This window comes from Dromaius novaehollandiae, chromosome Z, assembly GCF_036370855.1.
Source record: "Dromaius novaehollandiae isolate bDroNov1 chromosome Z, bDroNov1.hap1, whole genome shotgun sequence".
NCBI lineage: Eukaryota > Metazoa > Chordata > Aves > Casuariiformes > Dromaiidae > Dromaius > Dromaius novaehollandiae.
In genome coordinates, this window is record NC_088132.1 from 12,445,571 (window position 1) to 12,460,843 (window position 15,273).

Consider the following 15,273-nt stretch of genomic DNA (forward strand, 5'->3'; position numbering starts at 1 on the left):
AGAGGATATCATGGAGCAGGGTGGATGGATGGGAGCACTCCACAGGCTTCCCAGTTCGCTCTGCACTCTCCGATAATCTGTCTTGTTTTTTCGTCCCATCACTTGTTACCCGATGATATATATGTAAAGCCCATTTCTACACTGTAGTGTTTTGTGCTACCCCTAGGGGTAAAGGTTTACCAGACAAAATTTGTTTTAAGATAGGAATAGGCACACACAATTTGATTTCCCTTTCTTGAGTTCGTGGCTCAGTAGTTAGAAGCCCTTCATATGCCGCTAATAGCACTTTCTCAAAGGGGGTGTAGTTTCCTCGAGAGCCTTGCCACGATTTAGAGCCGCAGGTAATAGGGTCATCCTTTTTACCTTGCACATCTTGTTGCTATAATCCCCATTCATATCCCTTACCACCTATGCCTATATTCAGCGTAAATGCGTGTGCAGGGTGGATTGGCCCCATAGACTGGTAAGTAACAATTTCATCTTTTATAGTATTTAAAGCTTCATGCTGTTTTTGTTTCCAGTTCCATACTACGTTTTTCTTCAGCAAATCATACAGGTCTCACCAGAATACTGAATCCAGGAATGTGTGACCTCAAAACCCCCCAAGTTCCTAATAAAGCCCGCAATTCTTTTTTATCAGAAAGTGCTGGAATATTTTGTATCTCTGTTAATACAGATTCCGGCACAGTTTTCCATCCTCCTGTCCATTGAGTACCCAAAAATATAACTTCTTGGCTTGGTCCTTGCCGTTTTGAGTCGGGAATGCTAATACTTAATTCGCATGAGTGCTGGACAATTGTGTCCATACTTTGGCAAACCGTTTCCTCATTTGGTCCTCCGATTAGAATATTATATATATATTGCAAGATCGTTACTTCAGGTGGGAAGATGACTGAGTCCAATTCTTCAGCGAAACTAGCATGGGCAATGGTTGGGCTATGTTTAAAACCTTGGGGTAGACTATTAAAGGGGTCTTGTATGCCACCCCAAGTAAAAGCACATTTTGAGTTGTCTAGCTCTTGTATTGGGATCATAAAGAACATATCTTCTATATCTAACACTCCCTTCCATGGAAAAGCACATTTGTTGTATTAATTATATCTAGTATGCTAGGAACAGTGGCTGCTAAAGGGCCAGTTGCTTTTTTTAAAGCCCTACAGTCAATAGTCAGGTGCCACGTCCCGTCTGTTTTTTAACAGGACATATTGGGCTGCTATATGGTGAATGCATTTTTTCTATAATACCTCGTTGCTCTAATTGTTTGACTAATCCTGTCACAGGTTTTATGGCAGAAGCAGGTTGCTTATACTGAGGAATGTTAACTGGTTTGCTGTTAGGCACGAGCGGGGCTATTTGTAGGAGATTCATAGGCTTAATCATACAGAGATTAGTTTTTCCTGTAACTGGAGGACTACCAATTTCCCGTTTACCCCAGCTCTCTATCCAAGACCCTCCTTTCAGAATATCCATTCCCAGGTTACTCATTTTGCCTAATAACTACAGGGTCCTACGGTACGTCCATTGGACGATACAACTGCACCATTAACACCCACTACTGAAACCGCTTTTTTCTTTAAAGGAGCTTTACCTTCATAGGTATGCTGATCTGTCATTGAAACCTGCGCTCCTGCATCAATCAGAAATGCTGTGGTATATTTATCATTTACAGCGACCAACATTTCCAGACTCTGGTTCTGTATAGCTGCCTTGCCGGCCGCGACCCAGACAGCGGGGCTGAGCTGGCTCCCCTGTTCATTTGAATCACCCTGTTCATTAACTGGGTCTGATTGCTGTGCTGGGGTTTCTCCTAACTGTTTTAGCCCTGTAGTTGGAAGACCATGCAGTTGCCACCTTGTTAACCCTTTATCTAAGCATTTTCACCGGACACGACTGCATCCCTGGAACACACGTCTGGGGAATCTTTGCCTTTAGTATTTCTTGATTGGAATTGAGGGCGAGCGGTGTTGTTGCTGGGTTTAACCATTTGTATGGTCCTAATCTTTACCTTAGACCCTGATGTTTCATATAAGAGTAAAGCAGACAGCATCTGCTGCAGGGCTGTCTGCCACTGAGTATCTGCATTTATTCCTGTCATTGTAGAGAGGGCAAGTGGTTTAAGCGCTGCTGTTGCTCCTTTGACTGCAGGACACATACCCCCCTGAGTGGCATGGGATTGCCAAGGGTTAATCTTTGGGGGTTGCCTGTTCTGATCTACAGGCTGTGGTCTATCCAGCATGTCCGAGATAGCAACCATTTACTCTTCCCACCCCTCTCACTGGCGGGGAGCTGCCTGGCCCAGTGCACAGCGCAGCCCCACAGCGAGTCATCTTGCTGCGGTGTAGGGGTTTGTAGGAGGATCTCTGCTCATAATACAAAACTTTGAGCCTCATCCATGGTGAGGGTAACCTGATTTCCTCCTTTTCCCTATATATGGGCCATCCATTCCAGGGGTGTATCTCCAGCTTTAGCAGAAAACTTACTTTGGAGATCAATTAACTCCAAAGCAGTAAAACCTCTCGCAGTTGTGCAAGGGGGTGCATCTGCTGTTTGCTCGATTTTTATCATGGGATCAACTACTTTCATGTTATTTCCTTCTCCCATGTCATCTGAATCATCATCGTGAGGAGGACTGGGATCAAGCCAGATATCTCATGACCGTTCATCATCCTCGGTATACATTGCAGCCATTCCTTTAACAGGCTCCATTGGAGTAGACCGCAGTAAGTGATCCCTGCGTATATGGGCATCGGCTATGATATGGGGCTGTGATTTTGATTCTAAGAACCTATTCTGATTTTGTAGCTGTGTACATCTTGTTTTATACAGCATGTTCAATAACTCTTTCTTTCTCTCTTTCTAGCATTTTATTTTTACGTATCTCCTTTTCTAACTTTTCCACTACTGCTTGCAAGCAACTTCCTAACAACCAGCAAAGACTTCCTTTTCCCTTTCCTTTTCTCAACTTTTTAGAGCTTTTCCATTTTTCACATTCATCCCAAATATCACCGGGATCAGTACAATGTTGTTCTACCCATGAAAAATCCCAGACAGGATTTTTCCATTGCTCTTTTTCAAATCTATCAGCTGGTATTTTCTAGACTTTGTTACTATTTGTAATGGTCTATACCCTCTTAGTGGTAGTGGTCCCATCTGCAGCTGGGCTTATCACTACCCTTCCCACTCAGCACGAGTCACCTGTCAGGCTCTTTCTTATTCATGACTGTAACCTTAAATCAGAAATCCCGGTATTGCTGAAATACTAGCGATACAATAGAAAATATTCACTCTCAGGAGTATCCTGTCCCTGATGCCAATTAGTGTCAGAGTCCGGCACTCTCTGACCAGGTTCTCTTAGATATTCGACACACACGGAGAGTGCAATGTTTAATATAAAAGTTGATTTTGGAGATATTTGATGTTACATGGGATTTTTGGTTTAGCAGAGTGATTCAGCAAGGTACTGAAATCACAGTGCAAGTGTACACTTACACAGTTCAATCACAATACCAGCGTAATTGCAATCACCGATCTCTATAATACACTCACTACCACGGTGCTGGGCATCCCCAGTGGCCAGGAAGGAATATGTGGGTTGAAGCCAGCCCAAGCCTGTTGCTCTCTTCAAAATTCCTTTGTTAGTTGTTGAGGTTTTATACTCTGTGTTGGGCTGAGCCACGTATATGCTTCCCCCGCGCTGGTCTGGCTAATCTGAGGGAGACACTTACACCTGGTCCCATCAACGGCTGTGGCTGCTTATCCAAAAGAAAGGTCATCCTCTGTCCCCTTTGTGCGGAGATAAAGTCAGTTCTCTGCAACAGCAAGGATTAACGAGCCGCATCCTGTGTTATTCCTGAACTTCATGGGGCACCTCGCCCTCTGAGCCTTCTCCCCTTGTAGGGGTTATTGGTCAGTCACATCCTGCGGGCAGGGCTCCTGCACATCCGCCTGGATCAGGCAAGCACGACCATGCACACAGCGAGGCATCGCTCCGCTGCAGCCAGCGGACTGGTGCTGGTTTACTCCAGTCAACAGCTTTCCTGAGGTTTTCCAACAGGAATTTCTGCAGCAGGCATGAGGCTGTCATCTGGGGCAAGACCTCTGCTCTAGGCATGTTATGCATTAGCTGAACAGCTGTTTCCTAGAAATGTTTTCAGATCACTGGATGACGCTTTCAGTACACCGTTTTCTGGTCAGCAAGGCCCTGTTTCTGGAATAGCAAAATCAGCTCTGGAACAACCATGTTTCTAGTTGGGCTTGTGCTTCAAGACCAGCTGTGGCCAGGCCTTTCCATCCTTCTGCAAATATCGGTCCCATCAGGAGATTATCGCACTCTTAGAAGCTTTGGTCTAATTTGCATTTTGTGTTCAAACTGGGTTGGCCGTTGACATTTTCCTGAGGTAGTGAGGTAACTCACTAGTGCCTCTGGTTGCCTCCAGTACAGCCTCATTAACTTAGCAGCACACTTTTCACCAAATCTGCATTTTAGCTGAGCCAGATGGCTAAAACAAAATTCTAAGGCTTTCTCCTCATTAGTTTCTCTGTGCAATTGTGGGAGACTACTCCAGAATCACTGCCTCACTGGCCTCAATGCAGGAAGAGATTTTAGTGACACCAACATGCAGACAGAAGTTTACTGTTGTTAACAAATAGCAGGACCGAACAGGAACGTGCATGTTGAAAACCCAGTTCTACGAAGAAGGCTCTGATTTTGCTAAGTTAAGACTGCTGCTGGGGTATTTTGGCTTAGACTTGTTTCATGACTGGCTCTTAGGCATCCTGTGGGAAGCTCAGTTAACTAGGCTCAGGCCCTTCAAATGCAATTGATGCATTTGCATGCAAGCAAGTTCTTGAAACTGAAATTTTCAAAAATCTGTAAATCATATCTGATAGTGGATTTGAACCCAAGGATGAAGTTGTCAGGAGAGGTCTGCTACTGTTGGCTGGGGACTAGCTAAAGACAACCTGTTTCAGAACGACAAAAATATAAATCAGTGATGGCCTTGTGTGTCCAGATTTCATCTCTTTCACTCAGGCTTGGAAGCAGCTTGTATGCATTGCCACACGCTCTACCACCAGTTCTCTGCAGGTATTTTCTTCTCCAAATCCTCAACTCTCTTTCCTAACGAGAAAGGTGAGTATCTATCTGCTGCTGGGATGGGGAACAGCCTAGAGGTGCAGGGAAAGAGGGCGAATGGAGGGAAGCCCATGCAGAAATTACTCTGTGTTAGCCTGTGACCTGCAGACTGTGCACTGTCCTGTTCATCTCATTGAAGGCATAGCTCTGATGTGCAGCACTTAGGACTCATTTTCCCAGGGTGTTAGCTAGTTTATCTCTTTTTAGGAGCAAAGAGAGGGAGGAACACAAAGATGCACAGGTCAGTGTAGGCAATGCCTCTTTTTTTTTGCTCCAAGGAGGTGACATAGAAGAGGAAATCTATGGTGCTTGGGGCTGTCCACATCCCAGTGAGCGAAACTTAACAGGATTAAGATGCAGCACAATCTTACTTAGCACATCTGCACGGTATTGTGATGGCTTCTCATTTTGATGACTCGGACAGGGACAGAAAGACTTAATTTTGTGGTGGGAGCTGGAAGAGCGTTACACTTGATTTTGCACTTGTAGATGCCAGGCCCAGGTCAGAATAATCATGGCAGAAAGGAGCAGCTCCATCTGGATGAGCAGGTCACTCCTTGGATGGAGTAGTGTCCTACCAGCCAAGAGGGGAAGCCTGCGGGTACCAGTTCTGCAAACCTCTCTGTGCCATTAGCGTATTGGTTGCGATATGCAGACAAATATAGCAGGTGTTACTGTAGGCAGGTAGGGAGTCAGGGTCTTAATTTGTAGTAGGGCAGTACCTGAGCTGGCTTTCAAGAAGGTTTTCCTGAACTGCTAATACCCTGCGTGCAATATCTTGCTGAAACACATCCAGAGTGATACCTGAGGTCACTTACCATGTTAAGAAAACCTGCTTGTGATGCATAGGGCATGAGAGACCGGATTCATGGAGTAGCTGAGCTGAGGTAGTTTATTGTAAAACAGTGAGGCACAGGACAGCTATAGCTCTTAAAAGCCTGAGTGGTGGTTTGTATTCTTAACTACTCATGAAGCCACAAACAGGGCCAGATCTCTGATGTGGGCTGTAGCTTGGATTTTGTGATAAACAAATGTCTGACTACTCATATTCTACACTAATATTGGTAGAAAAATAACTGAATACAAGGCAACTTTTTCAGATCCAAATTCTGTTTCTGATACTCAGAGAATAGCCTAAAGCTTTTCTTGGGTTGTACAGTAATCAAATTACTCCTTGCGTTTTACTAACAAGTCTCCCGCTGTGCATAGCAGTCTCTGCTAGCTAACAGCCAGAGACATGCAAACAGAAGCACGTTCCTTCCAAACATGTGGTGCTATCCATACTGAAAATGATTAATAAAGCTGGACTGGTTACACTTGCAGTTTGTTTTGAAGGAAGAAATAAAAAGCAACGTACTGTAACACTAAAACATCCTATAGCAGTGCTTGCAAAATGCAGGGTTTCAAGCGCTGACGTTAAAAAAAGCAGCTGAAATTTCAGTCGCCGTTTTCCGCAGGAATGCGCAGGGGAGGTAGCAGAACAGAGGCCAGGCAGGGCAAAACGCTCCGTCCGGCCCTGAGCCGCCCGGCCGCCCTGCAGCACAGCCCGAAAGGTGAATCCGCGCGGTATCCCGGGGTGCCAAACTCGCGTGAGACGGACCCGCTCTCCCTCCAGCTGTGAGCGTGGGGGCAGATGTTTCACCGCCGCTGGCTCTGCGTGAGCCCTGGCCCCGGCGAAGCCCGAGCGGCCGGGCCTCTAGAGGGCACCGCAGGACGCGGTTTGCAGCCGCGAGATCAGCGAGCCGCTCGCTCTCTCGCTTAGTTACGCACTCGCGTTTTTATTTATTTGTTATTATTTTTGAATATATTTTTTCTTTTTTAGTCCAGCTGGGAAAAGAGGGGCGTTCGGGAGGGCTGCGCTGGTGCGCACTGCTCCCCCGACGGGGCCGAATGCAGAGAGGCAGCGTCTGGAAGGAGAAGGGCATTTGCCGAAGACCCGGCATCGAGGTGCCGGTTGCTATGACTTTACAGCCCGGCGAAGCTGCTGGTAGTAGCTAACAGCTTATGGTGTGTGTGTGTGGGGGGTCTCCTTGGCAGGGAGGGGAATTAGGAAATATAAACAAAACCGTAAGTTCTGCTTCCACCCAGGGCTGCCTCCTTTTCACTTGAAATGAGTTTCTGCTGTTAGGCTGAAATCTGCTTTCTGTGCAAGTCCGTGTAAGTAGAGCACGATTTACACTGGAGAGATCTGCTGTCCAGGTCCCCATGTGCATTCAAGCAGCTGCACGTGGAGACAATTCCACGTCAGCCAGTGAATCTGGGTGCCTCAGTTTCTGGATTTCTATTTCAGGTGCCCGAGCATAACTGGAGAATGTGCAGAAAGAAAATGTCAAGTTCTTTAAGCTGTTTCAGATGGGGCAACCACAACCGTAGACATCGCTAGCCATTTAAAAACCTGTTCCCCTGGGATGAGCTGGAAGCTGAAAGTTGGTTTCTGATTTACCAGTCTGAGTGATGTTTTCTTTGCTAATTTTCCACTTTTAAAGTACCTCACTTTGTAAAGTGGCAAGCTAAGAACATAAGCGTGGCAGGCTTTGTGAGGACAGGAGATCTTTTATTAGTGAGTATTCAGTTATCATATTAATAAAAGAAGACAAAAATACAAAAGTTAACTGGAAAGCATGTTACTAAGGTAGCTCTAAGTTGTTCTGGATATAAATTAGGTTGTCAAGTCTTTGCTTACCAGCTCAGCCATTGATTTGAAATTAAACCAAACAAAATAAAGTCCTGTGATGCTGGCCTGCAAGTATCTCGCAAGGAAACAGCTTGAGATGGAGACAAGAATTTAACTTAATCATATTCAGAAAGCAAAGAAGCAGAAATTACAGCATCTTTGGAGTCACTGAAAGTATTGTGAGTTGCCTTCCTAGAGTCTTAATGGATAAACAGGTTCTAAAAATATGTGAAACCACCACACCTAAACCCTAGCCCATTCCTAGCATTAAAATGTTAAATTAAAATGAAATGTTTTCAAAGGCTTTGAAATGTTTGGTGGCTATTTATATGACGGTAGTGCCTTCAAGCCCAAACAAAATCGAGGCCCCTTTGTCCATGCACAGCTCTTAGCATCTCAGGAGCCAGGGCTGTGCTTTCAGAAATGTTAGTGTACTGCATCTTTTAAAATTGGGCTGCTTGTTGCAAAGCCTTGAGATGGTTTTAGGGTACCATTTTTAGACACTAAGATTTTTAACTCCTTCCCCCATTTCTTTTTTCCCCCCTAAATCTATTTCCTCTTGTGTTAAAGGCCTTTCAGGCCCCTGTTGAGCCTGGCGAGGCAGGACATGCAGCAGCCGTGGGACTGCCTCAGCGTGAGCCCAGATTGGGCTCCCCAAACCGCCATGGCCCAGAGGGCACCTGTGGGAGCCTGGTGTCATCTGGGCAGGTACCTGGGGCCTGTCCATTCCTAAGGTGCCCAGGATGATGGAAAAAATATGGGTTATGCCATTTTTAACTGTGTCTCCTGATGAGCTGCAAGATCTCTGGCTTATTTCTAAAAAGTAAACTCTTGCTATCTCTCCAAGTCCTGTAAACCCTGGCTGAAAATTTTGCATGCTATTGGGAGTATACTGGGCCTGAAACCAAGTTTGGCAAACCCATACAAATAGTGTTTGGAAGATTGTTTTCAGCTCTTGTCCCTCTGTCATTTGTTTGGTGCTTGTGAATAATCCCATTATTACACTTAACTAGCACAACTATGTATGAAATGTGCTTGTTTCTTTGTTTTTTTTGGGGGGGAGGGAGTTGCACATGTGTCTGAATACTGGCTAATTTCAAGCTGTGCACCTAGGCAAGACAGTCCAAGTAGCCACTTGCTGATGGCAGGCGCTCTTTGTTGCTTCTTTGCTTGCATGCCAACATGACATTCAGCAGTGGCCCTTTACGTGGTTGGTTAGCTATATCGGCTCTGAAGGATCGGAAGGGTGACCATAGGTTCTACATTGCCTCACAGTCAACTAATATTGTGCTTTTTAAATCTTTGCAAATCATCTGACTTTTTTCCATGAAGATAACCCTCAAACCACATTCAACAACCAATACATGGGGAAATTTTGTGCTAGTTCCCGATGTTTTGTAAACAATATCAGTAAAATAAATTAACTGATTAGATTCATCTTAGTCACTCCAATATGGGGGCAAAGGTTATTTTACCACAAGTATTTATTTTACTGGTAATGATTCAGCTTGCTAGCTGTTGCCATATGACCAGAACAAATTTGTTCTCATAACTAGAAAACCATTAATAACCATTTTATCATTCAAATGTCTGAAATCTCCCTGCTGTTCTAATGCATGCCTTCAACATGGAGCGTTGCTAGATTGAATGGCCTGTTTGCTTTCTGCTTCCCCTGTGGACCTTTCACTTCCTCTTCAGAAGAGCTAAACAAACTGCTTGACATATGTAACACTGAAATCAAAAACCTAGTATGGAGGGCGAGTAGTTCGCTGAATGTCCTGGAGGGGCTCAGTCATACTCGTAGGATTGATGCTGGCTGTAACCGCCAGGCTGGAGCCATGCATATGCACTTGAGGCTTAAATAACCTGAATCTCACTTAGGCCCTCTTTGGTTATTGCTTTGCATATTCAGGTTGCAAGTAGTGGCAGCTGTGTGCAAGGCTGAGCCTCGCTGCTCCCAGTGCATCGGCCATGTGGGGCAGAGCAGGTCCCGAACCCGGAGCAGGGAAGCCCTTCAGCCATCTGGCTCCAACCCACCCGTGCTCACAGGAGCCGAAGGAGGCCTTACCGTGCTGTGTGTGCCCAGCTGAAGGCCCTGTAAACATCACTGGTGACAAAAACAGCCTGGAGTGACAGTGAGAACCAGGTGCTATTTTCATTTCAAATAGTTCTCCCCCCGCCAAAAAAACACCCTTGAAAGTTGCAGTGATGTAATCAGGAGCAATCCTGAAACAGACAGTGAAAAGTTCTCTTCCCGATGCACGAAAAGTCAATTACTAAATACCTGCTGGGAGACATCATCATAATAGGAACAATTAGGTCATTTGAATAGCCAAATATGCTTTTATGCTATATTTGTTTACCTTGTGGAACGTATCTGAGATATGCATGTAAATGCCAAAGTGTATTTCTTGTTCGGCACAGTGATCCTTCCTCCCCTCAATTACCAGTATGGTTCCTTGTTTGTACCTGTCAAGGACTGCAGAAACCTACAACTGTTGGTTTAAGCAAATATGCAGTTCTTTGCCAACAGGAATATCCTGTTTAGTGGAGCTTTCTAAGGTGCCAGTTATATGCACATAGCTGTATATTGCCACAACAGTCCGTTTGATCAAAAACCTAGGAGGCAGCCTTCTAGTAATCGATCCCTTAAATGCCTCTACTAGAAATGTAACTATTTGTCTAAACACAGGTGCTGATTTTTCTCTGTTAATGTCAGGCGCAGTTATGTGCCAGCAGGTTTGAAAGCCTCTCTCCGTGCAAAGAGCTGAGCGAAGCGTGATCGTGTCCAGATGTAAATTAAGGCAGCCGAGAGCGAGCCCTCCAACAAACCTGACTCTCACTCCAGCTGTAGTTTAGCAGGGAAACAGGCAAACACAGGCACGATCCCAGTCATTATGCTCAGTCCTGTGCCAAAGTGATTTCAGACTAAGCATGCAAAGCAGGTGGGAATAGGGAAGTGATCCTTGTTCCTCTTCTGAATGTAGGAAACTGAAACACAGGGAGGCTCTGGCACTAATTCAGCAAGGTGCTTAAGCCCGTATTTAATTTTTAAGCTCTGAAATGTGTGGGTGGAATCTGGCTCCACCAAGTCAAAGGCAAAACTCACATGAAATAGGATTTTTACCTTCTCTGTACTATGAAAGTGCTTTGGGAGGGAAATAGCTTGCCTAAGGTCACCCTGAGAGTCTGTGGCAGAGCTGGGAATTGACGCCAGGTCTCTGGAGTCGCAAACTAGTGCCTGAACCTGTTTTTAACCAACTGAACACTTCCTCCCAAAACACTGTTGGCCATACTTAGATATCTCAGACATCTCTGAGTGATTCTGAGCCTGACCTTTCTTCTGGCCATTTTTGTAGGGTAAGATGAAAATACAGCTTTTATTCCATCCTCCAAGTTATATATAAAAATGATATAAATAAACCAACCCGACCTGAATGCCAGCACGTGGAGGAGAGCGTTACATATTTGATGTACGTTACAGAGCCTCCAACCTCATGGACTGATGAAGCGCACAGCTAAAAGCCAAGAACTGCTGCATGCACGTTGATTTAGGCAGGCAGCCTTTTGCTGTGCTGAGCTGAGTGCTCTCCTTCGGTTTTTACAGCAGAAAGGGACCACTGAGCTGGGCAGAGCCATCCAGCCCGCCCCGCGCAGACCTCAGGGAGCCGTCCCCGGAGACCCCCGCACCGCGGCACTGGGGGCTGGCGTAGGCTCACTCATCTCCGAGAGGGCCACGTTTCGCCTCCGGGGCACACATCAAAAACTAGCAGGCTGCTTAAAATGCCCTGAGGCCAATGTCAGCCCGAGCGCTGTTTCCGAGGTGTTGCCTCTGGTCGTCCTCAGGCGTCTCCCAGTCCGTTTTCGTGCCGGTGTAAGGGGTCGAGCTGCCGGTGCTCCGCTCGGTGCGCGGGGCGGTCGGCGCCGGAGGGAGGTGCGCAGGGCTGAGCTCCTCGGGAGCTGCAGGCCTCACGGGGGCACTCGAAAACAATTAATCATGGGCTTGACGAGCCGCTCCGATCCTCTTGGACTGCCGAGGCCTCGCAGTCTAGCTCTTACCTGCGCTGCCCGATTCTCATTTACGTTCTGTTTGTTTTGCCTTACTCCTTCAGTGAAAAGAGACTTTTAGGGTGAAGTCTGCACCTGCTCTAAAACCCACTTACTTACACTGCTGGAATATCTCAACATTTCTAAGCCTGACAGATGTGAATGCAAAGTGTTGTCTAGTCTGCTAAGGCTTGCTAAAAAGCTTTCATCCAGCCTCCAAGAACAAGCAAGTGGTACCTCATATTAATACCTTCTTTCATGTTCTACCAGCAAAACTTCATGTTGTTTTCCTTATACAGAACACTAGCATTAAAAGGAAAGAAAAGATTTTCCAAACAGCTGGAAACATGATCATTCTCAGCATTCAATTAGTGGTTATTCACTCCTGAAAAAAGCAGCATACAGGTTTTCTCACCTAGGAGAAGGGCAGTAACTCTTTCTTGCTTGTTGCTCCGACTCCAGCTGGGCCAAATTCTGCTCATGTGAGTTCTGTCATGGTTTCTGCATTCAGCAACCATGGACAGCTGTGTCTCTGTAGGGCCTGATTCAGCCAGGTAATGAAACATGTGAGCAGCCCCCGAGGCATGATGAACAAACCCTGGGTAACATACGTGCTTGCCAAAACCAGAACACAAGGAAGAACACAAACACAGCTGAAGGTTTTCATGAGTGACTAATGATTCTGGACGTCTTACTGACTGAAGATGCTATGAAGTATGTGCAGTATGTGCAGTTATAAGGGTGCTGATTACTTTGCCTCTGAAAGTCCAAGCCTCTTTATGAGACTATTCAGGCATTAAAGCAGGGCAGTTATGATTTATTTCTGAAATGCAAGCAACATGCTGCTCTCAAAAAGGAAAGGGCTGGATTCACTTCCTCTGACAGGGGCATGTAACGTGTTCATTTTGGCATTGGTTGGCACTGGCATGGGGCGCAGAGCATTGAACTTCCTCTAGGCTTTCTACCGAAGTGGTGTCCCAGAGGCTGGTAACCCATCAGCCCCGTGGATGAACTTCACTGCTGGAGGGAGGCAATTGCTGAAATGACAGCTCTTATTTCCAGGCGTGATTTCCTGTTCATCTGAGTACGAACGAGGATGCTGTGGTGCTGCCTTGGCAGACACCATTGCACTGGTAGCCCACCGGTATCGGGGGCATCGGCAGGACTGTCCGCCTTGGCTGTGCACAGCACACTGGTCTCTGCGCTTGTGTATTTACAACAGAGCAAAGTTTCCCTCACTCAGTGCTGGGGGAGGCTGCCCAGAGAGGTCTATGGGCCATGCACTTTCTTCTCTGGGTTTCACACAAGCTGCCCTAAAACCAAGCTATCTTGTTAAAAATAGTCTTGTAGGGACCCTGTACTTCCTCATTTGGGGTTAGTGCATGTGCATGCATACGTACGTGTTAGCACCCTTTCAGCCTGCTGCTGATTACGCTGGCTGTGTTCAGAGCAGCAAGGAAGGCAGAGGCATGCCTCAAGGTCCCAAATTAGATGTCAAAACCTACTGTCTCAAAAGGGCCCTATTCCCTGCTGCTACCCCCACTCCTGGCCATGAGTCCTGTGCCCTCGCACACAACAGTAGGGATGACTAAGGATATAGCCTTAACAAGTCTGTGTTTCCCCCTCTCATGTGTATGTGGAAAGACAGAGCACAGGAAAGAAGCAAAAACATTGGTTAATTGCAAGGCCCAAATCCCTTCCAAATGGAAAGCTTAACTTTTTTTTTTTTTTTTTTTTTTTTGCCCTGCCAAGAACATATGTATTTTGTATAGATTTAATTACATGATACAAGAAAGGAAAGAAGATTTGCCCAGATACTATGGTGATGAATGCCATAGAAATGCCTATAAATAAATAAAAACACAGAGCAAAACCAGACATCTGCAGCAGAGTATGAGAAAAAAAAAAAAGAAAACCTGCTTGGAGTTTTCTCCACAGTCCATCATTTTAAGGACACAAAAGCTCACTGCAGCCTCTTTTTGACCTTATGGTTTTAGGCTCCGATGCGCCTTTGGAGTTGTTCCTTCTGTTGCCCTCAATAATCACGAGTTGGGTACTAATTTATTTGCATTCCCCAGCCTCTCCTTCCTGCTGCTGCTGTGAAGCCTCATCACCTAAGAACTTGTTTGTGCACACTAAATAATGAGGATCCAGAGCCCTGGGAACCTCTTGAACTTTTCTGCCATTTGAATTTGGAGAAATATTAGAGCTTTCACTCATATCTGAGTTGAAAATCCTGTCTGCGTTATACATTTTCCTCACTGCAGCAAGGAAATAAGATGAAGCCCTATGGGTTATGTGACCTGCTTTTTCATTGCATTCAGTAGACTTTGAGAGCACCCACCACATTTCTGAATGAGGCCCCCTTGCCACCTAATTTCCGATTCCTTCTGTTGTGTTTTTGAGCCTTTCACCTCAACTCCTCTTGCCCAGCAATGCACTTCGTCATTTCACTTAATCTGTGGGGCTTCAAGGGCTGGATCATTATGCACAACACTCAGCCGTGAAGTAAGGGCTTGGTCTCCCAAGCAAAATGATCTCTTTGGCTCCACTGCACAACTGTGAATTCCCTTGCACTAAACCGGCAAGGTTAAATGCTGTCATTGCAAAGCAGAGAGAGAGAGAGAGAGAAAGGGAGCGGCGAGAGCTGGAACAACAGCAGCAGACCCAATGCACTTCAAAGAGTCATCATCTGCTCCAGCTCAAAACAGCTCTGGTTTTGATTCATTTATATACGAGGGGGGAGGAAATCAGAGCAGCTGCTGCTCTGCTATCCCCTCTAGCATTGCTGGGCTGTTTCGGCTGTCTGCAAATTTTCTTCCTACCAGCCCCTCTCCTGTTTTCACGTCCCTCTCCCAGGAGCCGTGCAGCCGGCAGCAGAGTGCACCCAGACCCCCAGCATCTCCGGCCACCGACGTCCTGCGGCACGCTCGCTGCGAGCCCTGCCGTGGAAAAGAGAGAGGCAGCGCTGGCGCGGCGTCGCTGCATTTGTCCTGGGAGGTTTGTCCTTCTGCGGCCACTTTGCTTCCAAGAGCCAGGCAGTGCCAGACTACAGGCGGCGAATGAAGACGGAGCAAGCTGCAGAGTGACTTCCCTGGCTCGGAGGAAATTTATGGATCAAGTCTTATATATGATGCACACCTGGAGACAAAGAGCTTTCTTTTCTGACTTGTGCTACTTTTCTCCCTAGGGAACTGCATCTGTGGACTGTCAATATTTATTTAAATGACTAACTTCGGCAGAAAATTGGAGGTAAACTCTGGCATCTTCTGTTTCGTACAAAATAAAATGCTGGGCAAAGCCAGTCAGAACTGCCCCCCCCCCCCCCCCCCCCAGCATACCTCATGGTTTAGGCAATATTTAAATCATTCCTCTGGTCTGTATTCTCCCATACCCCCCACTCCCCTTTCCTCCCTCA